This window comes from Dermacentor andersoni, chromosome 3 (assembly GCF_023375885.2).
Source record: "Dermacentor andersoni chromosome 3, qqDerAnde1_hic_scaffold, whole genome shotgun sequence".
NCBI classification, from domain to species: domain Eukaryota; kingdom Metazoa; phylum Arthropoda; class Arachnida; order Ixodida; family Ixodidae; genus Dermacentor; species Dermacentor andersoni.
Window position 1 is genome coordinate 15,102,838 of NC_092816.1, and position 21,651 is coordinate 15,124,488.

Consider the following 21,651-nt stretch of genomic DNA (forward strand, 5'->3'; position numbering starts at 1 on the left):
GTAATGACAGTAACGACACAAGGCAACATCATGTCGCCAGTTTCACGTAGAGTTCACGGATAATAACAGCAGCCTACTAAAAAACGAAGACGAAGGAAGGCGTATAGAAACAACGCGTATATCAATTTCTAAATCGACGCAGAGTGTTGAGTTCGTTCAAAGAGAGCAGTGCGACACTACAGCGCCGCACATTGCTTTAAAGAGATGGAATCGTGATGCTAATATTTAAATAACAAAATGCTTTGCCTATGCAAAATGAACGACTGAATATTACTGAGCGCTTATCTGGCCCCGTGCGCTCACTGATGCCCGTGCGCAGCAACCGTGGCAACCACAGCAGCCGCAGCTCCCTTGCAGCAGGAACCTCTCTCTCTCGTTCGAGGGTCCAAGAAGTGTTGTCATCACACACACACACGCACACGCACACGCACACACACAGAAATATATACGAACATTCCGAATAGCGAATCCTCGAATCAAACCTAAAAGCAAGGACTACTCTATTTCTATTCGAAATTGTAAATATTCGCACACCCTTAGTCACGAGGTATCAGTTCTCGTATCGACAAAGTGCTTCATAGAGTGACGCTGTTCGAAAGAACACAGTACGGGCCAGTCGCGACAGCCAAAATATTTTATTACTAAGGTAGTCGGGTAACAGAGAAATGTATTTGCTAATGAAAAGCTTTGTGAATTGAACCCCTGACCTCCTATAGCGCCTGCAGTCGCTTGTGTGCTTGTATCGGAATCGACAGGGATGTATATATAGTCCGGCACAAAACTATGGGCCTTTGTTTGATTACACGGCTTGGTCAAATTTGCCGCAGACGACGCCACGGTCGCTCCGACTGAACCCTGACAAGGCGCCATTGCTCGTAAAAAGAAGTGGGGAGGCAGCCAAGCCACGCTGACTGTCTCCGTTCCTTATCGAGTTCCGAGGCTGAAAGTTGCTCGGCGGAAGAAGACGGACGCAGGAGCTGACAGAGTTGTAACCACGCTGTACCTGAAAAGTCCGAGTGCTGACTCGCGCATGGCGCTAAAACCGATGACCGTGACCACATAAATAAACACAGAAGACGCAATGCTGCAGAAAGTGAGGACTAAGCTAGGCCACGAGGCTCTGCATGCAGTTCGCGCATAGCTCGCAGGCAAGTCACTGAACATAGCTTGCAAGCACTGCGTGTACTGTGTAAGTCACTCCGATGACCTTCGGCCCCGGGGAACAGGGTGAGGACACAGCGGAGTCAATGCGCGAACACTGGGCCATGCGCCAACTGACATGATAACGCTCGCCGCTCTTTCTGAAGCGCGGGCACAAGCGTCCTATTTTTCTTTATTGTCTCGCTCTCTTTCCACGGGGCGAAATAAAGTCGTCACGTTGACGTCGCCTCCGTTTAAGCCCTTTCTTGTCGGTGGCAGAGTGGTGCCCTGGAAAGGCGCTCTCGCCGCGCGCGGACATTCCTAGGTCCGTTGGGCTTCGACAGCGGTGCTTCTCATGCCGGTGTCGTCCCCCCACTCTTCCCATTCAAAAAAGGGGGGACGCGGCTCGTCGTGGGAACGCCGGGGGCGCGCCCTGAAAAGCGCGGCCGGCGCATCCCGGGGCGGGCGCCCATTGTGCCGAGCCGCGAAGGTTGGCGCCCTTTGAGCGCCGAGGCTGCGCCGGAATCCAATTGAAGATCCATTTCAGTGGGGAGAGTATCCCCCCCGCCTCCTCTCCTCCTCCCCCGTTGCGGAGGAAGCCATAATCCGCCCTTTGGCAAAAGGCGGCGGGGAGCTTCGCTTTGATCGCTTCATCAGCGCCCCGCAGAATGAGACACGTCCGCGCGACAATCGCGCCGCCGCCGGACAGATGGCGGCCCGTCTCTCTCCTCCGCCTTTTGTCCGCTCACCTGCCCCCGTAATTGACGAGCGTCCCTTTGTAGACCCGTACTCCTCCTCCTCCTCCTCCCCGCAACCTTTAGCGGTCCCTCGCGCGCGCTGACCGTGCGCCGGACTCTGGAAGACAAAGGGAGCGCATCACTCTTGCTCTTATCCCCGGCCCGCTGCCCGGACGCGCGGACCCGAGTCCAGATCGAACCGGTTGTCGCCGCGATTATGCGGCCGCGACGGAAGATATCTGCAACGGCGGACACGGCCGAGGAGGGTCGGGCAGCCCAGTGCCGCAGGCGGCGGTCGCTGCCGCGGCAGCAGCAGCCGCAGCAGGTGCGCCGCCGTAAATAAGAGCGGCCCGGCGCACGTGCGGCCTCGTAAACGTCGCTTCATTTGCACACTGTTTCTCGCCTGCCAGCGGCACCTTCCTTTCTTCCCGCCTTCGTGAGGCTTGCCGAACCTCGCTGCTCGCGCGGCGCCCTGCGCTCCTCAGTTGGGTGCAGCGGCGCCGTAACAGGAAGCGTAACGAGCCGCTACGACGTACGCCTGAGCGGAAAGAATGTGTATACACGAGCGCGACGTCCGGGCTCGAATGCGACACCGCGGCACGGATGTGCAGCGCGTTGTTGCGTCGCAGCTGGCGTGCGTGCGACACTCGGTGGCCACGTGCTCCGAACGGCTTTCTCGGCGCAGAGCGGGCTTTCGAACCTGGGCCGGCTCTTTTCTGATTGGGCAAGCCGCGGCTGCTGCTCGCGTTCTCCTGCACTGCACTAAATGCGGACACAGCGGCGGCTGTTGTTGCCGGCGGAGACATACAGATCACGCCGAAGGCAGGCCGGGCCGCGCGTCGGAAGAACGGCTTCGAGGAGGCATTCGACTCTCCGACGGGGACGGAAGAACGCGCGGGCGCGAATGCGGAAAGAGAGAAGTGGAAGGAAATAAAGCGCGAGGCGGCCGCACGCAGTGTGCTCAAGACGCATGGCAGGCAGGTAACTCCCGGGTGCCAAAGAAAAGAGATATCTGTTAAAGATGTCTTTTCACGCGACGGGGACCATCCGCCGCGACTGCGGACCAGAAAAAAAAAAAAAGAAAAGAACCGAGGAGGCAGCAGCACTGTCGGGGCATAAGGGACCCGAGTGCAGAGCCGCGGGACTCGAGCACAAAGGGACAAAGACGAGATGCTACAGGACGTGCCAATGGGCTCGGGGCTCTCAGCGGGGCGACACAAGTCGCCGCCACGGCTCGCACGAAGAAGCGTCGTCGCGGAAGGGCTCTCTCGCCGATGCTTTTCTCTGCGGGTGCGAAAACCATCCCCCTTTCACACGGCCCGCGGTTGTCCGGTGCGCGCTCCTGCGCGAAGTGGTCCCAGATAACGAGAAATACACAGCTGTCACAAGACTAGTCGATAGAGGAGTTTCCTTGCAGAGTCGGGGCCGGCGGAAGCGGGCTAGCCTACTGCGAGGACAGGGAGCATAGAACAAATGGCGGCAGAGGATGATGGTCCGGAGCGTCGAGCTCCGGTGGCGGGCACCGAAGCCGCTTGAGAAAATCGCGCTTCAGCGAGGTTGCCGTTTTGCGATCAGACACTCAAGACCGCGTGAAAACGTCACACGTGCTCTTCTACGTGGTGCTTTTCCGAAATCAACGTTGCCACAACGTGCACAACAAGCAGACCTTTTGCATTGTTCCTCGTGATTCAGCCATTTCTTCGACGTATTGCGGCACGTCGAGTGAGCCAGAAATTTTCTCGTACGCCACCATCAGTAAAGCTCACGAGACGCCTTACGGCAACTTGCATTTCCCATTTTAAAAGTTCCACTTTCCAATTAACACTTTAAGTAGCAGTTGCACACTGTAGCAAAGTGTAACGTGAGTGCTTTCTATTGTATTTTTGTACACGTTTTTCTTAAATTTTAATGTTCTGTATCGCGACACTCGCTGTGATTTCGGCACGTGTGTGATTTCCGTACTTCGTATACGCCTGTGTGCCGAATTGTTGCAGAAGCGTTTGTCACGCCATACGGCCTTTAGTTTCTGTTTCTCTTCCGTAAGCAAACATGAGAATAAATTTGATTATTCCGCACCATCACTAATTAAGCCAAAAGGATATCATCAACTTGTTGTTACTGAGGACAACGCTATGTTCTCTGTTTCACTGATGGGCCCATATTTTGCTGGCAGATTTTAGCTTTAGCTCGTTTTCATCGGCCTTGTACCACGTGAATAGCTTACGCCTTCTGTTTCGCTCTTGCGTACTTCGTTGATGTTTGCTTATCCTCCAAGTCGTATATGTGCGCCGAATGTCTTAAGTAATAAGCCCATGCCATACATCACTGATGCGTAACCAATACGATGTAGTTCGTTTCCTCGTTTGACGAAAAAGTTAATCTCCTTTTCTCTCTCTCCCTCTCTCACCCTATATACCGAAAATACGATCATCAAGACGATATATTCTTGAACTCAAAGAACATAATTGCGGTTCTAGTTTAGGACAACTTATGAGAACGTGTTCTACGTTCTCCCATGAATACATGGTTCCACGTGCAACAAGGCATAGCTGAATGATATGTATACGATACAAAAAGTTACCTGCATACGCCACCTCCAACCTTACACAATGAATCAGACTCATAGCCAGCATCAGCAAAGATGAACTTGCTAATTAATAACACCAATTTGCATAAGACTCAGCAGTGAGGTTTCAGCTCCGTGGCGCTGCGCTGTACATATATAATGGCTTAGAACGGCGACGAGACTCAGACAGATGCGTGACTATAGAGAAAGAGCGCGCCATCGTAAGCAAAAACTTAAAAATTACGACCACTCAATATATATATATATATATATATATATATATATATATATATATATATATATATATATATATATATATACGGCAGTGCAGGTAGTCATTGAAAGACACACTATACGTGGAAAGGGCGCACGTATACATTCATGTCCAAGCTATGAAATAAAACAGCCTCTCCGTTGCACTCACGGTTTCCAAACTGTTGCTCGTCATTGTACCTGAAAAGCAGAGCGCGAGATTATGCGGGAGGATTGGAAACACTGGTGCGCATACCAGACCGGTTTCCTATCGTCGTTTACAGTAACACCGAAAGCCTTCGAGTACACATGTTACCTGGCAGAGCACGTCAGTACTTTCGTGCTTTCGGAAAGCGCAACGATCAGACGCCCGCCCCCTTTTCCCCCCACTCTCACCCCTTATGACAATCTGGTGAGTTCGTCGACAAACAGTTTAGTTTGGGTGGCCGGCAGTGGACAGTGGGCCCGCGACTCACCACGTGGTATCCGATGGGCACTGGCAGGAATGCTTTGCACTCCTGCGACCCATTTGCCAGCACAGCTTTCAGGTGAACGGTTAAAAAACGGTGTCACTCAACTCACCAGTTCTCTACAGTATAGCCAGAAGACGCCCTTGACCGGAATGCGTTTTGTCCAGGGTACGAGTCAAGACCGCCGAATTACAAGCAAGCAGCGAAGATGGCGAAGGCTCTCGCCACTGAACGCCATTGAAACGCTGTTGCCACACAAAGAACAAAACCAGCCATTGCCACTCCTTTTCGTAGCATATTGAAATTACTTTTGCAACATCTGAGAGCATGAAAAAAAAGAAGTAACCAAATCGTGGTATTGGTATTCTCCTGAAATAATAGCTCCAGTTAAGTGGTGGCACTCAGAACAAGCACTGCCTCAAAACATGGCACGGCTCTACTAACAATATCTGTAAAGGTATTTTACTTTAGAAATGTAGAAGATTTAGAAGTATAGAAACACAGAAGAAATGTAGGAGATGCAACAGCGCAAACTTAGCAACCCATGTATTACGAAAACGGGCCGTTTTTCAAGCGAAACCATCTTCGCATCTTCGTCGGCATGAGCTCTTACTTTCGCCGCTTTGTGAGAAGCTTCGCATCTATGACATTATGATCGAATTTCTAGCCCACATTTAAAACACCCACTTCACGTCAATTAACTAGGTTTTCCTAATTATCTCCAATCATTCGAGCAAAGCTCTAAAATTAATTACTTTGTGTAGTGAGCGCCATGGGGCGCTTACTACACAGTATGAAATGTATGTATGTATGTATGTATGTATGTATGTATGTATGTATGTATGTATGTATGTATGTATGTATGTATGCATGTATGTGTGTATGTATGTATGTATGTATGTATGTATGTATGTATGTATGTATGTATGTATGTATGTATGTATGTATGTATGTATGTATGTATGAGGTACTCTGTAAGTATTCATTGTTGAGTTGATTAGTTCCTTTAAGCGCTTTTTTCCCCTCGCATCGCAGAGATACACCGACTTGATTTTTTTCTTCAGAATGCTTGTCTATGTATTCTGTCTGCATACAATTGCTTTATTTTGCAACTTGTACATTTTCACTGATTTTATAAAAAACTAAGGATCCCGGTACAGTCGTCGAGTATGGGACTTTTGTCTGTATGTTATAACGATACCTAGTAATAATTCTACCCCAAACTTTCTAATTATAGAAGATACGGGTGCAACATTTAGTTAATTTTCCCCCCACTTCATTGTAAAATATCGCGAAGACCGTTCGGACGGAGCGGGGTGTCGTCGGAGCGCGCTTCCCCCAAACACCGGCTCCGCACAAAGAACGTGCCGCCCGGAAACATGTGCCTCGCCCGGATGCGCCCGCTTATCTTATCTCTGCCACTCGTGAAGACGAGCCGGTGACCGTAAATTTCGACGGCGGCGGCCTTTGGTGATTGCAGCGACCGGGTTCGCGCCACTGACAACCGCTTTTGTACGAGTGTGTACGAACCACCGAAGCAAAGGGCCAACATGGTCGCGAAGCCATAGGTTTGCGCAGGGGATCTATGGTCACGGTTACCACGGCTGCTCCGTGGACGCACTGGAGCAGTACGCGTAGAATATTCACGAGCTGCAAAATGGGCGATGAAGGTTATTACGTAGAAGGCGTCCCTTTAAATTCTAGGCTCTTACGCGCCATAACCACGATCTGATTATGAGTTAAAAACAAAGGTTACGGCGATAAGCAAACGAGCACGAAGTGAGACACAAATGACATATACGGGCGCGACATATGACGTGCCCCAAATACATATATGAGACATGTCATAGCGAGGGATTGCGGATTAATTTTGACCACCTGGGGCTCTTCGACGTGCACCCAGCGCACTGTATACGGGTGTTCTGGCATTCCGCACCCATTGAAGTGCAGCTGCCGCAGCCGGCATCGAACCCGCGACCTCGAGCTCAGCAGCGCCTCGCCATTCATCATAAGAAGAAGAAGCCCGCGACTGCACGCAAAATTGCCGCGCGACTGGCCGCTTAAGGCACTTTGCGTGTATTTGAGGGCTTCTTTCATGCTGGGAAAAAAAAAACACACACACAATTTCATGCAGCACGCATTGAGCAACAGGAAGCTGTATCGGTAGTTTTTCATGTCGTTCTACAATTTTCTCATTGACACTTCTAATCTAATTATAATATTTAAGAAGTTGGCTAATTAATTAAGACTAATTATATAATTATTCTGTTTATCTCCAAGCGACGGAAAGCAATGTTACCTCGATTCTGTCCAGCTACCTGGCATTTGCATATCTTTAAATCTTGGAGCATGATAGTTGGGACACCCTGTATAAGGCTCTGTGAGAACTTGGAAGATTTATACGTCATTCACGTAAGTCAAATCAACTCTACAGTTGGGATTCGACTTTTCCGTGCATTCGGCATGAGGAGTGTATAGTTCGATTCCGGTGGGTCAAGTCTACGAAGGCTGCGGCATTTTTCGTTGCGGGCGCACGTTGTGCTGGGTCGTCTGCCTATGTGGACTTCGCCTTCAATGATGCCTTCAACGATGGTCTCCACCTTGACAACCACGCGCTGCGCTGCGAGTTGCCGCATCACTTACACAACACAGACACCTTATGCTCTTACGTTGCAAATGTTTGAATGCCACTCTCAGGACTGGGATGACTACGGGACCGATCACCGGCTGACCTGCCTTTATGCGTTATTTATTTACAATAACGCTTGCTTCCTCCATCGCAGGGTCCTCATTTACACGTGCATATAAAAAGAATTCCAGTGTGGTAGCTATCACATTTACAACAAAAAGAATTACAGAAGCGGGCTTCTAACAATGTCTGTTATTGTTGAGAAGCCAGCTGTAAAGGCGCCATCTAGATACGCGCAGATACACTAGAAACTACGTAAATGCTAGCGTACGTATAGACTTTTAAAAATAATATAGACATAATTAACTTCCTTAGTCACTGTGTACTTCAGTTGTTGATACCTAGATTAACAACGTCCACGAGCGAAGTTGTTTGAGCGCATAAAAGTAGGAGTTGAGCGTACATTCGATGATAGTGTTCACCACAGTGTAGAGCCAAATTCTCCGCATAGAACAGTGGCGCAGCAAGAATTCCTTTCGTAGGGGGAATGGGGTGGCACGCACTGGACTGGGGACGGGATTGGTAAGGGGGGAGGGGAGGGTAGGCAGGAGAGACCACATGCTAACACAGAATCTTCCGGGGGAGGGGGGGGGGGAAGAGCCCGGTGTGCCACCCCTGGCTACGCCACTGGCGTGAAGTGTAAGAAAGCAACTTAAATTTCTGCGCTGTTGAAACACGTCATCAAAAGCTGATGCCAGTATTCTTGGGCTTGTTCTCTCAATATTCGATACACGTTTCGATGTTCCCTTTCTAATATAGTGTTACGCGCCACAGTGCTTTGCGTGCCATAATAACGACGTTACTGAAATCATTTTATTTTTTTGCAATTGGCAGATTTTTGTTAAGCTTTCACACTTAATAGCCCTCCTTGCACATTCTGAATTTCCATTAGACAGTCTGATGGCGCCGCTATGCCGCGCGCGTGGTTGCGCAGTCACATGGTATTTTTCAAATATCGCGGGCTTTCTCTATTAGCCGGAAATAATAAACACGGGATATATACCTACTTGGAAACACCTCATTTCGACATGCCTTATGCTTTCATACAACTGCCTAATTGACATACTGATAATTAGAACAACAATAATAACATACATAATAACTTTGAATTATGTAACTGGATCTAAGGGCATAAACAATTCAGGGCTATTCCACTCTGTGAATGTAGATGACCAGCGAAGCTGTGTATGTGGGTCCCTTAATGGTGAACCGTCCATTGCCATGTGTCAAACTTCGTATGCATAAAAATAGAAGGCGAGGCGCGACTAGTCGCTCCTCCACGATTTGAGCCTCGGAAGATGATGAGGCACCGGTGGGTATATATATACCCACGTACTGTTGCAAGACGCGGCACAGCACCTTTTACTAACGAATCCCGGAACGTAGAACAGACACGCACCTCACCGCACTCCAAGGACACACACTGCTTCACCATAGTCAAGGCGATCGTACGTTGGTCGACCTCCCGCAGTGCAGTAATTGTTGTGAGGTCACTCGAAAACCGCAAGCGGTCACACACAACACAGGCCACACAAAATTGGTTCCCCACAAACTCCCTCTGAAACCTGGCCGTTGCTCCGGTGAAACGTTCCAAGTTTGCGGGATCTGGGCCACATGGACGGTTCGCATTTCTTTCCGCCTCGCGGGCCAGGCAGGCAGCACGCTTACGGGACCTCCACCACGGGAGAGCGGAAGGAAAGGAAATGATATACGCAAGAGCTTGGAACGCCGACGAAGAGAGGGCGGTGCGAACGTAGACATGGTCGATGCGGGACAAAGTACAGTATCTGCTCTTATCAGCTTAATACCTGATACTGGTTGCATTCAGACCGAAGATATTAAACTTATTTTTGCAAGTTGGCGGATCGCTTAAAGCCTGCTTCACCTCCACCACGGGTCCGCCCGCTATGGCACTGTCTTCGGGATCGGCCCACGTATGGGGAGAAATTCTCGCTCTACACAGCTCGATAGACGCACGGAATTTTTTCCGGAACCTAGCTGTGTACAGCTTCGCTGTAAAAATGACTGTCGGTATTTCATCATCATCATCGTCACCACCACCACCACCACCACCATCATCTTCTTCTTCTTCCTCTTCTTCTTCTTTATGTCCACTGCAGGACGAAGGCCTCTCCCTGCGATCTCCAATTGCCCCTGTCCTGCGCCAACCGATCCCAACTAGCACCTGTAAATTTCCTAATTTCGTCGCACCACCTAGACCTCTGCCGTCCTCTACTGCGCTTCCCTTCTCTTGGTACCCGTTATGTCACCCTAATGGCCCAACGATTGTCTAATTTACACATTACATGACCTGCCCAGCGCCATTTTTTTCTCTTGATGTCTATTAGAATATCGTCTATGCCCGTTTGCTCTCTCATACAAACCGCTGTCTTTCTGTTCCTTAAAGTTATGCCTAGTATTCTTCGTTCCATCGCTCTTTGTGCGGTCCTCAACTTGTTCTCAAGTTTCTTTGTCAGTCTCTAAGTCTCTGCCGCATATGTCAGCACCGGTAAATGCTTTGATTGTATACTTTCCTTTTCAATGAAAGCGGTAAGCTCCCAGTCAGGAGCTCACGATGTCTGTCGTATGCGATCCAACCCATTTTTATTCTTCTGTGAATTTCCGTCTCATGGTGAGGGTTCCCTGTGATTAGTTGATTAGTCGGTGTTTCAACAGTGCTCTAAGCAACATGCACTTTATCTTATTCCCGTAGAATTATCCGCGTTTCTTCTTTTTCTATCGTTTCTTTTTCTTTTTTTTATCTCGGTGCATGATAGCGAGGACATCTTCTATATGTAATATTTTTCGAAATTGTACCAAGGGACAACTAAGAAGCTTGTAAATAAGAAAGAAGCAATTTTAGCTATCTGGTACACCATCATAATGGCTGCGATGTAACAAGGAAACAGCATGTCAGTAGGTGTACATACAGTGTTTTGTTCACTGAAAGGAAGAAGTGCCCGCCGTGGTGGCTTCGTGGTTATGGCGTTGCGTTGCCAAGCACGGGTCCGCGGGATCGAATCCCGGCCGTGGAGGCTACATTTCGATGGGAGTGAAATGCAAAAACGCCGGTGTACCGTGCATTGGGTGTACGTTGAAGGGGCCCTCGCCAAGGTCGGCCACACTGAGCCGACAAGCGCAGTGCGTGCAATGCGCTCTAACGACCGCGTCTGCTAAGTGTTACATCCCTACGCACCGCGGAAAGAGCTTACATTTCGACCCGAACGCCGTTTTCCCTTCTCCTCGCGGCCACCACGCTCCCAGCTGGACAACCGACGTAAATCGCCTGAGTGCGCCTGCGTCACATGGCATTGCTGTGGCGTCGTTAGTAGTGACACGTGACTTCAAGAATTATTCGAGGCAACATCAGTTATTGGCTTAATATGTCGCCTCAATAGACGAATTAATGTTTAGTGAAACATAAAAACCGAATCTCTTCGTGTTTTTGTTTTGCTTCGTGCCATGGTCAAAACAAATAATAATAATAATAATAATAATAATAATAATAATAATAATAATAATAATAATAATAATAATAATGCCGTAGCAAGAGATATGTACTTCTGTTTCGTCTACATTTTTTTTTATTGAAACGATAAATAGGAGAGCTTGGCACCTTTATGGTGGCGCCGGCTATTAGTGGTCACTTAGCAAAAGAAACAAATATCCGCAAAAAGAGCGAATAATGTCTCAAATATGGCACTCGGTAGAACATCAGATATACTAACACAATATACAGTCCAACATTACATGAGTCCCAAAGTTTTGTGCATGAGTTCGATATACGTGTATGAAGTCAAATATTCTGAACACACTGTAAAACTCAGAACACAAGTAATTACACATAACGTAAAAAACACAATCACCACATAAATCAATTTAGAACACAGAACAACATTTATATAACTCATTTGGCTTATTAGGATGAACTGAAATTTAATAATTCCCTAAAGTATTTGTGTCTTCGAAAATCTTTTTTAAAGCCATAAGTGCTCTTTTCTGAAGGCCCGCTGTTGGCCATGGACCAAGTATCTCTTCTAGTGTGAATGTTCTTCTATATTAAAAGAAACAAATTTGATTGCAATGCCCTTCGTGGCGAATCATAGTTTGTGCACTCGAGAAGGAGATGACGCACAATTCTTTTTTCTCGTACGGGTGTACGACATACACTGTTGTTTTGCCGCTGTTGCCGCTGTCTGTAGGGCCCCAGGCCTCGTCAAGCGGCTCAATGAGCAGCTTTTTGGCGGGGGTCCATTTCTACTTGAGGAAAATAAAAACTGTTTCTGATTCTGATCTTCGTCTGGATGGCCACAGAATACTTCGGTCTAGAGGCACGTTTTGTCCTTTATAAAAAATGTCGCGTAACTGCAGTACCGAACAGCAGGCGGTGCACAAATGCTTCGAATTTTCTGTTTTTTCTAATATTTGACGGAATTGATAAGTTTATACATGGGCCTATAAAGTATAATTCCAATTCCCTAGATTGCTAATCAAGCCAGGTAGTTTTTCTGAGACGACAGGATGTCTGTCTCAGGAGCAGCCAGATTTCATTGCACTAAAGAGGAAGATCAATTGCTGCTGCGTTATTGTGGGCCCCATTCACAGCAGTGTCCCCTTCAATGTTAGCAGTAATATTGCAGTGCCCGGTTATCCATATAAATGCGACTACGTGATTCAATGCGCTTGCTTTTGTGTATTTTAGCGTCTCATACAATAGCAAAGCGCTCAAAAAACTTTTCTTACTGCTTAGCAGTAATGCGAGAGCGGATTGTGAATCGCTAAAAATAACCAGTTTGCTCCCACGTCGTGCAGTCGCGCGCGCAGAGAGTGAAAATATGTAATTTCCCACAGGGTTCAAGCGCCGCGATCATGCTCTTTCAGACTGTGGCGCCTGCTTCAGTGCTCGTGATTGTGGCACTGATCAGGTGTTCTCGTGCAGAGCGCGCAAAAGAGTTTGTTGCGCGAAACGAGACAAACGCAACAGCTCACGCGCGAGACCGTAACCGGAAGTGCGCCACTCAGCAAAAACGCGCTCGCGCGAGCGAGAGAGATAGAGATAGAGAGAGAGAAATGAAGAAGGCAGGGCCCGTGACGTATTCGTCACGCGATCCTCCGGCTCCGGTATGGGAGAACGTATACGGAAGTAATTTCGTTTGCGGATGCTAGAAGGGCGCAGGCATACCGTCTCTCTTGGCGGTGGCGCTCGCATCGCGAAATCATGGGCCCGTGCCACTCCAAATATTTCTATCTCTGCCATTAATGAACTAATGTTAAAAAACTGTTGCGGTAGAACACTCCTTAGAGGGGACGTAACAACTTCCAGCGAATAAGAAAAATTTGCCATCTGACCTGGTGAGGGGGCCCTTTAAAGAATCCCAGGTAGTCAAAATTAATCCGGAGCCCCCAGCTACGACGAGCCTCGTAATGATAACGTGGTTTTGGTACATAAAACTCCAGAATGTAATAATCTTTTAAGGGGTGAAGTGTGATACCACAGCACCGCGCCTTGTATTACAGTGTTGCAAACACAGTTAGACTAGCGAAATAATAAATCAAGATTGTAAATTTGCATGTAGGCTGCCTAATTAGCGAGACATTCTTATTGAATGACTGGGAATTACTGAACCAAGCTATGCGCCCATGCATGCATTTGCCCATAAAGTGGTGCGTCGGAGCAGCAACGGCATCTCTACGGCACCAGAACAACTCGGAAGAGTCCTCACTTCTGCTGCTCTCCCTCCTTCGAGACTCTTGTAAGTGTTGTTATAACTTACGTTCGAAAGAAACGAATATTTGACAGTTTCGAATTGTGAATTCTCGAATCTAATAGCAAAGACTATTGGATTCGTATTCGAAATTTCTAGCATTCGCACACCTGTAGTTTTCGTGCCTCGCCATATGCTGTATACAGCCGCTGAATCACCTAATCCTCGTCATCTCCTCGCATGTGCTCTCACTTGAGACAAGGAAGAAAAGTTTGCCAGTGTGAGATGTCATGTTGTAGACGTCCACAGTAAAAGAGGCATAACTTATCTTTCATTGCAAAAAAAAAAGAAATGAAAGTAAGGGTACGCATAAAACACAACTGACCCAACCTTCATTGTTTTATGAAATGAATGGCGGTCTGTATTTCAAAAGGTGTCGATGGAAAAGGCCCACATCTCGCGCAGCTGAATGCGCCCTAAGTTCTACGTGTGTGCATATATATATATATATATATATATATAATAACTCCGTCACGCTTCAGAAGCATCTCGGGTCTAATTTACATGCATCTCGAAGTAGCCATACAGTTCACAGTGCAGCGCGCGCACTAACAGTTTTTATTAAGGAATCAGGAATATCTAAATGCTACGAAATCTGACTATTCTACTTTTCAGTTCCAAAAAGTGCTGCATTTGCGGACGTACTCATATTTTTTTGTGATATTGAACATATTTTTTATCTAAGTGGGTTTCATTTTATTTATTTATTTATTTATTTATTTATTTATTTATTTATTTATTTATTCGGGAACCTATATCGCTTACGGGCATTATTGGTCGCGAGTGGTGCGTTATATTTCATTATTTGTTGGAATGGCAGCGTATTGTGCGCTATTGTCATGTACGGGAAGGGAAGTATAGCCAAGGTCGCCGATAGGCATCGGAGTCCCTCTTATGCACGTATGATGACGATTATAAAGCCAGGTCAGTTACGGACTGAACACATCAGAAGGGGTGCTGCTAAGCACCAGCCGATAGACTGAAATCAACTGAAACGGCGCATGCAGCCGAACGATCGTGCGTGCCTTGCTCTTCTCGATAGAAAGTGCGCACTCCTCATCAGACGAGAGCAGGCGAAAAACCGCGGCTATACGACCGGGCCTACACTCCTCGCGAGCTCAATCAGCGGCTTCCGCCCTGGAGCGACCCTCCCATCGGCAGCGTGACAAACGCGCCAGCGGCCCCAAATGCGTGTCACGCGAGCGACCGCGTGGAACGCGCTTTCACCGACCGGCCTGGGCTTCGCACAGCTTGCGGCAGGCAAGCAGCAGCGGTGGTAGTCACGTGCCAAAGGCGGGTTGCTTGTCGCCGCCACCGTCGAAGAGGAGAGGGGGGATGGCGGCGCACATTGCCGATCGATTGGCGCCCTCACTGGGGGACCCTGCACCGCATTCGGGCCGGCGACGCTATGCAGCAGTTGAGCCCACGGTGCAGGTTGCCCTCACTTGAGGCGTTACTATATAGAACGATGGCTGAGGGAAGCCAGAACATGCGGGTGATTCCTCGTGAGTAACGCGCGGTAAATCAACCCATATCTCTCTTTTCTTGCCGATCTTGTTTTATCGCTTGAGTGCCATAAGCACCTGACTGAACTCGCCATGCAGGATTTTGGGTCAGAGAGAAATCACGGACGCCTTGATTCGGCGTAGCACGGGTCAACATTCGGGGTACTCTGACGAGGAGTAGGCTAACGGTCGTGCCAAAGGATATCGTTGCCGGCATGCCGTCATTTTAGAAGCACCGCATGCTGCATGCGAGGACAAGCAAGTCAACCTTACGCAGAGCTGCTGCTTCTAGATATCCCAGAGTTTGCAATGCACGTATGCAGGAAACAGAGTGGTGCTATAGAAAGCAGCAACAGGGATGACCTCGAATTGTTCCTTTACGGTTTGCAGCAGCTGAGTTTGAAATGTTACAATGGCTTGAGCAGGCCACGTACTCGCTTTAAGGCTGCTATCCTACGCATCTAGAAGTCTTATACACGTTAACATATTGCCGAGACTCGAACTGTTAGCCTTATATATATATATATATATAAAATGGTGACGCAAAGTTGTGTGAAGAGGGACTCAAGTATACACATATATATAGAACGGATGTTGGAGACGTTAAGTAGATCTGCGTAGGAATTACATGAGAGCAGCTGCTATGTAGTGAGAAACTTCACATCCTACCTTCGCAACTGATGAGGCCCATGAAAACTTCGCTTTCCTTCTCTGGGACATTTCAATTGAACCATTGGCTTTTGGCCAACCGTGTTAAAATACAGGCCCTGTCGAATACGCTGGAGGATATCGGATGGTGTTAATACACGAAATTCAAATGCGACATAAGAATTTAAAGCAGGGCCAGCTTCGGAACGCCCCTGATGCAATGCTCACACAAATCATCCGTCCCCGACTCTGAAGCAACTGACGATGCCACTACTACAGCAGCCGTATCATGACCTCACCCATGTATATACTGATGGTTAGACCTCACCTACCAGTACAACTGCCGCTTTCGTCGTTCCAGTAAAGCAGATTACAGTCAATTTCAAGGTGTTACAGATGCTTACATTTACGGCGGCAGAACTAGCAGCCCTCCGTGCCGCTATGAGCTACGCATCGATGAGCCGGCACAGAAATGAGACATATTTTGTTACTCTAAGACAGTTCTTCACAGTATCAAGTCTGCCTTACATCACAAAACACATGAACAAATGGTATCCAAGATCAGGGAAATACACCAGCATTCTATGGAATCAGCGCACAACATTATTTTTTCAGTGGATTCCTGCTCACTGTGCCATCGCCGGCAACTACTTACTGACACGGCTGCCCGGTCTGCCCACGAAGGCATTCAGACGCATCTGATACATTTGGCGAGGACGGACACAACCAGGGAACTTCTACTTGCATGCAAAAAGACGCAAGCTTTCTTGAGTTCAAGTGCCCTCAATTGCTGACTGCATAAGCTGGACCCTTTGCTACGACTACAACTGCCACCTAGGCTTCCCCGCGGGGCTAAGAAACCTTGCAGTGCCGCTCGTGGCTGGGGGTGGCGCTTGCGAACGCTTACTCCTATCGTATGGGAATGGCCGATAGCCCGGTGTGCGACTCCTGTAGGTGCGAGGAAACCGTGGAACACCTATTGTGTACCTGTCCTCGCTACGACGTCCAACGCCTCTCTCCCCGGTCAAGTTTAAACCGACTGGATTCGAGACCGTCCTCTGAGTCAAACATACTCGGACCGTGGCTACACCCGTCACTGGCACAAAAAGCGATTCGTGCACTAGTGCAGTTCTTGAAGTGCACTGGTTTGAGAGACCGTGCATAGCACTCCTGTGCATCCTCCCACATGCACGTAGTGCTCACTCTCTTCCTATTTTCCTTTTTCTATTCTCCCTTTCACTTACCCGCAGTTATGCGGCAGCAAACCGGACGCTCATCTGGTTGACCTCCTTGCCTTGCCTATTCTTGCTTTCTCTCTCTCTCACACACACAAACGGTGGAAAAAGGAAAGAGAATGGTTGAGGCTCAGAAAGTGCCCTGTCTTTTTCTTGCATGCATGCCTTCTGACGTCGTCTGAGCTAGAATATTCATTCGATCACCAACAAGTATACCACGAACTTTGGTTTACAATATAAGTTTACCTTTTGCGTGCTACAGAAACGGTAGCGCACTCAGTGACAGTTCCGAAATTAAATCTCGGCTTCCTATAGATTTGTTACAGGAGATAATATCAAGGAAATAGAGTCTAAAGTAAACTTAGATTTGGCAAGCATCTCCGAATAGTTCTCAGCAAACAAACTTTCTGTAAATGCTTTGAAAACAAAATATATGTACTATATTTCACTCCCGTAGTAAACATGTAGACCTTCACCCTGTGCGCATTAGCATTGACAATTCCGTACTAGAATATATACCTTCTTTTAAGTATCTTGGCGTAGTTTTTCACAGGCACCTGCAATGGCAAAACCATTTATTAGCGGTGGGGCCGAAGATGGCTTCAGGGTGCTATAAACTGATGCGGGCTCGTGACGTCTTTGACAAAAGTACGTTACGCATATTATATTTCTCCTTTATTCATAGCCACCTCTCATACTGTCTCGAGTCATGGGGATGGACTTACAATAGTTACCTCGGATCAATCCGAAAAATACAGAAACGGTCATTAAGAATCATAACTCATTCTAAGCGGGATCACCCCAACAAGCCACTATTCGACGACCTATAGAGATACTAACTTTCGATTCACTGCGCCTGCGAAAAGCAGCAACTGTTGTAAACAGCATCGTGAGATATAACCACCCTTTCAGTATACCACTCTTTTATACATCATGTCGAACTACTAGAAATGTAACACTTGGTAACTTTAACCTCCCGCCCACACATGACGTATATAGATAAAGACGGATTTCTTTTATCGGGATAAGAACATGGAACACCCTTCCACATTACATAAAATATGCTCGAACGTTTGCTCCTGCAGCGAGACAGTTATTCATGCACATGCATTCTTTATCTTAAATATATTCTACCTGTTGTGTGCATCCGATTTTAATAATAATAATATTTGGGGTTTTACGTGCCAAAACCACTTTCTGATTATGAGGCACGCCGTAGTGGAGGACTCCGGAAATTTTGACCACCTGGGGTTCTTTAACGTGCACCTAAATCTAAGCACACGGGTGTTTTCGCATTTCGCCCCCATCGAAATGCGGCCGCCGTGGCCGGGATTCGATCCCGCGACCTCGTGCTCAGCAGCCCAACACCATAGCCACTGAGCAACCACGGCGGGTAATGCATCCGATTTTACCATATAATGTGAACACGTGAGATGTTTTCTTGAATTGATGCGAATGCTCCTTTTTATGCAAAACTTTTATTGTACATTTGTACTCATGTAAATTTCCCTCTGCCCGCTGTTTTTTTATGTTGGTGGTTTATACATAATGAAGTGTCTGCGTTATTGCGCTTTATTTGTGGATCCACGACAAGCCTATGGTTACGGGTCCAAACTGTGTTGGACAGATTCCTATTGTTTTTTTTCAAGGATTAGTAAACAATTTGAATTTGAATTTAGAACGTAACTTCTTTTCTCAAATGTAAAAAATTTTATTCTAGTCGGTCCAGTGTGGTTGTCTCATGAGAGCGATTCTGAGTCTTAATCACGTGTATTTCAATAGGGAAATCGGAGAGGGGCGTGAGCTGTAGAGCTTCCTCTCATGTTCCGCAACTATCACGCGATCGTCGTTGAGGAAAAGATGTTAGCGGTTATGCTGACAGCGTTATACCTCCTTTCATTTGGAGGAGCTAGTTTTCGTACCGACTCTGTTCATATTAAAGAAAAAAAATATGAAGGGTTCTATATTTCCATTCTTTCTTGCTTTTTCACCCTGTCCATTGTCCGGACAGTGAGTTTTCAAACTTACAAGGCACGGTTTCATCGCAATGTCCTCGTGCGCATAAAAATTTCCCACAATTCGAATCATCCAGATTAACGGCGGACAGTGGCGTATACCCACTATTTTTCGAGTACTCTCGCTCCCCCCTTATCTTTCTCTTTATATATGTGTGCGTGCGTGCGTGTGTGTGTGTGTGTGTGTGTGTGTGTGTGTGTGTGTGTGTGTGTGTGTGTGTGTGCGTGCGTGCGTGCGTGCGTGCGTGTGCGTGCGCGCAGGAGATTTGCGGATTAACGTTGCAATGAAAGAGACTGAAAAATGCGCCAGTGAAATTTAGTCTTGACATCGAGAGATCCGATTATCAATGTCATATGAACTATTACGGCAGTCTTGCCAAAATTTTTTCTACCTTGTCGCTGAAGTGAGTGAATAAAGTGGCTAAAATTCTCGCTATAGAATTGCCTGCGGACTTCAAATAACGTAAGCGTTTTTAATCTCTATAGTCTGAGCTAACATGAAGTAAATCATTGTTTGTGTAATATCCGTGCAGGTGACGAATAAGCACTGTATTTACCAGGCCTTCTAGCTTGCCACTATATTTACAATATAGTTACATAACGGATGATTACAGCATTGATTCTACGTTTACCCTCAGATTGCGAGGTTACAAATACATCCCGATTCAAAAAAACCAAAATGCCCTAGTTTTCTTAGCACGGTAAGACACTTAATTTATACATTTTCCATCAGTTTTTCTGGTTCGTGATAGGAGAACTAAATTCTGTGAAACGCGTTTGGCCGCACGTTGTTAACACGACGATGACGATTACCCGAGCTTCATGCAGGTCAAATACCACGCTTCCCCCCTAGATCTACCTGAAACCCGCCGTGAGCTACTCATTCACGGCGGCGTTATTCACGGCGCTATTCATAAAAGAAAACTTGGCCTCCGCTATTGTATTGTTGTATTTGGCAGTATGCAGCCGACAATGCCCGCTTTCAAAAGTGTCTGCGTTGGGGGGGAGGGGCAGTGAATCCTCCGGCCCCCGGTAGATACGCCTATGACAGCGGAATGCGACTGCATCATATAATTCTTGCTTCTTATGACTATTAACAATTTTCCGCATTGTCATTATTTATTAATATTATTTATAATTATATTTGTTAATTGTATCTTCAAATTTTCTTGCTACTACTTACATTCCTCGCTTCCCGAATTTTGTTTTTGCACAAACGCTGATGTTGAGCGATTTCACCAATATTAACGGCAGTTTTGTTTGATGAAAGCGATATTAGTTAATATATAGTCTGCCCGTGCAGAACAGAAAGTTTGGGACCATTTCGCAACACGAAACACTAGAAGAGCAATGATTTCTCTTTCACATATCGCAGGCACAAGGTAGAAGAGTATGACATCGCCTTTATTGCGTATTGCATCGTTCAGCCATGCATGTGAAAGAAACTTCATTCGGTTTACAGTTTCAGTCCTTACGTACACACTTCAATATTTATCGCGCGTGTCGAAAAAAGCTCTCCAAGTACCAAAAGCCAACATATACGCGACTCTATTGTGCAGTACCTCGCTAAGGCGATAGAGGCACTACCTCTGGAGCAATTTCCGGGAAAGGTGCAGATCTTAACAAAAGCAAGCGGAATCACCGGACTCGACCAATCCTTTCTTTTTCGAGAGTCAAGATACGTCTCAGCTTTCAGAACATGTCGCGACAATTGCTCTGGACAACTGTACGCGCGGCCCGTATTCACAAAACCTTCTTCACTAGATTTGTTCGTAAGAGCAAATTCCAGCCAATATTGACGTTGGACATATTTGTAGCGAAGGCTGCTGGCCAATGGCAAATATCACTTACGAAAGAGGAGCTTTGTGAATTTGGCCCCTGAAGATTATGTTTGTAAACCGATAGTCTTTCTTTCTGGAAGCTGCCTTTTGTAAAATTGTGATCTCTGCTTACGTTTTCCATTGTTCCTTTCTCCTGATGGTACCAATAAAGGCAAGACCGGGAGTTGAACTGAACAATAAATTGCGAATTTTCTAAAAAAAGAAAATCGGTTCTTTAAAATTTGGCACGGAGACCAGTATCACTTTTTAGCACACACGGGTGCTGGCTATATTCCGCTCAACTGCGTTCAACTGTTGTGCCACGTAAGGAAACTTTTCACTGAAATCATCATTTGCCGTTCGCGTCTCTGATCCTCTACAAATGCCTTTCTTTTTTCATTTCATACATTTCCTTCTTTATTTCACTTCACTCTCTGAATCGGAGGCTGCTTGCGGTGTGACGCGTGGAAATTGAGTAAAAGCCAGTGATGGCTTTCGCACAAAGCGCATCAAGATCGTGTACATGGATTGTATGTAAATGAAACTATACTCCGCATCCACCGATCTTTGGAGGTAACGAAGATGACACAAGACACTGGGACTTTCGACATTCTGGACAGCCATGTGAAATTCTCCAGTTGTTGACACTGTTCTTGGTTTCGAATGAGCTGTTAAAAGCGCTTCTGCACTTATTATATATACTTGTCAGTTTTAGACGGTCTCAGGAATTATATCTGGGCGTGTTGGAATGGGTGTCACCGTAGAATTTCCTACAAAATTACCATAGGGAATTTGGAGCCAGTGTTTAT

At 46.9% G+C, this 21,651-nt stretch overlaps 1 pseudogene; it reads left to right on the top strand.

The window, feature by feature from the left end:
- Window positions 1–9,611: 9,611 nt before the first annotated feature.
- LOC126520995 (U2 spliceosomal RNA) lies at window positions 9,612–9,793 on the top strand (annotated as a pseudogene).
- Window positions 9,794–21,651: the final 11,858 nt, after the last annotated feature.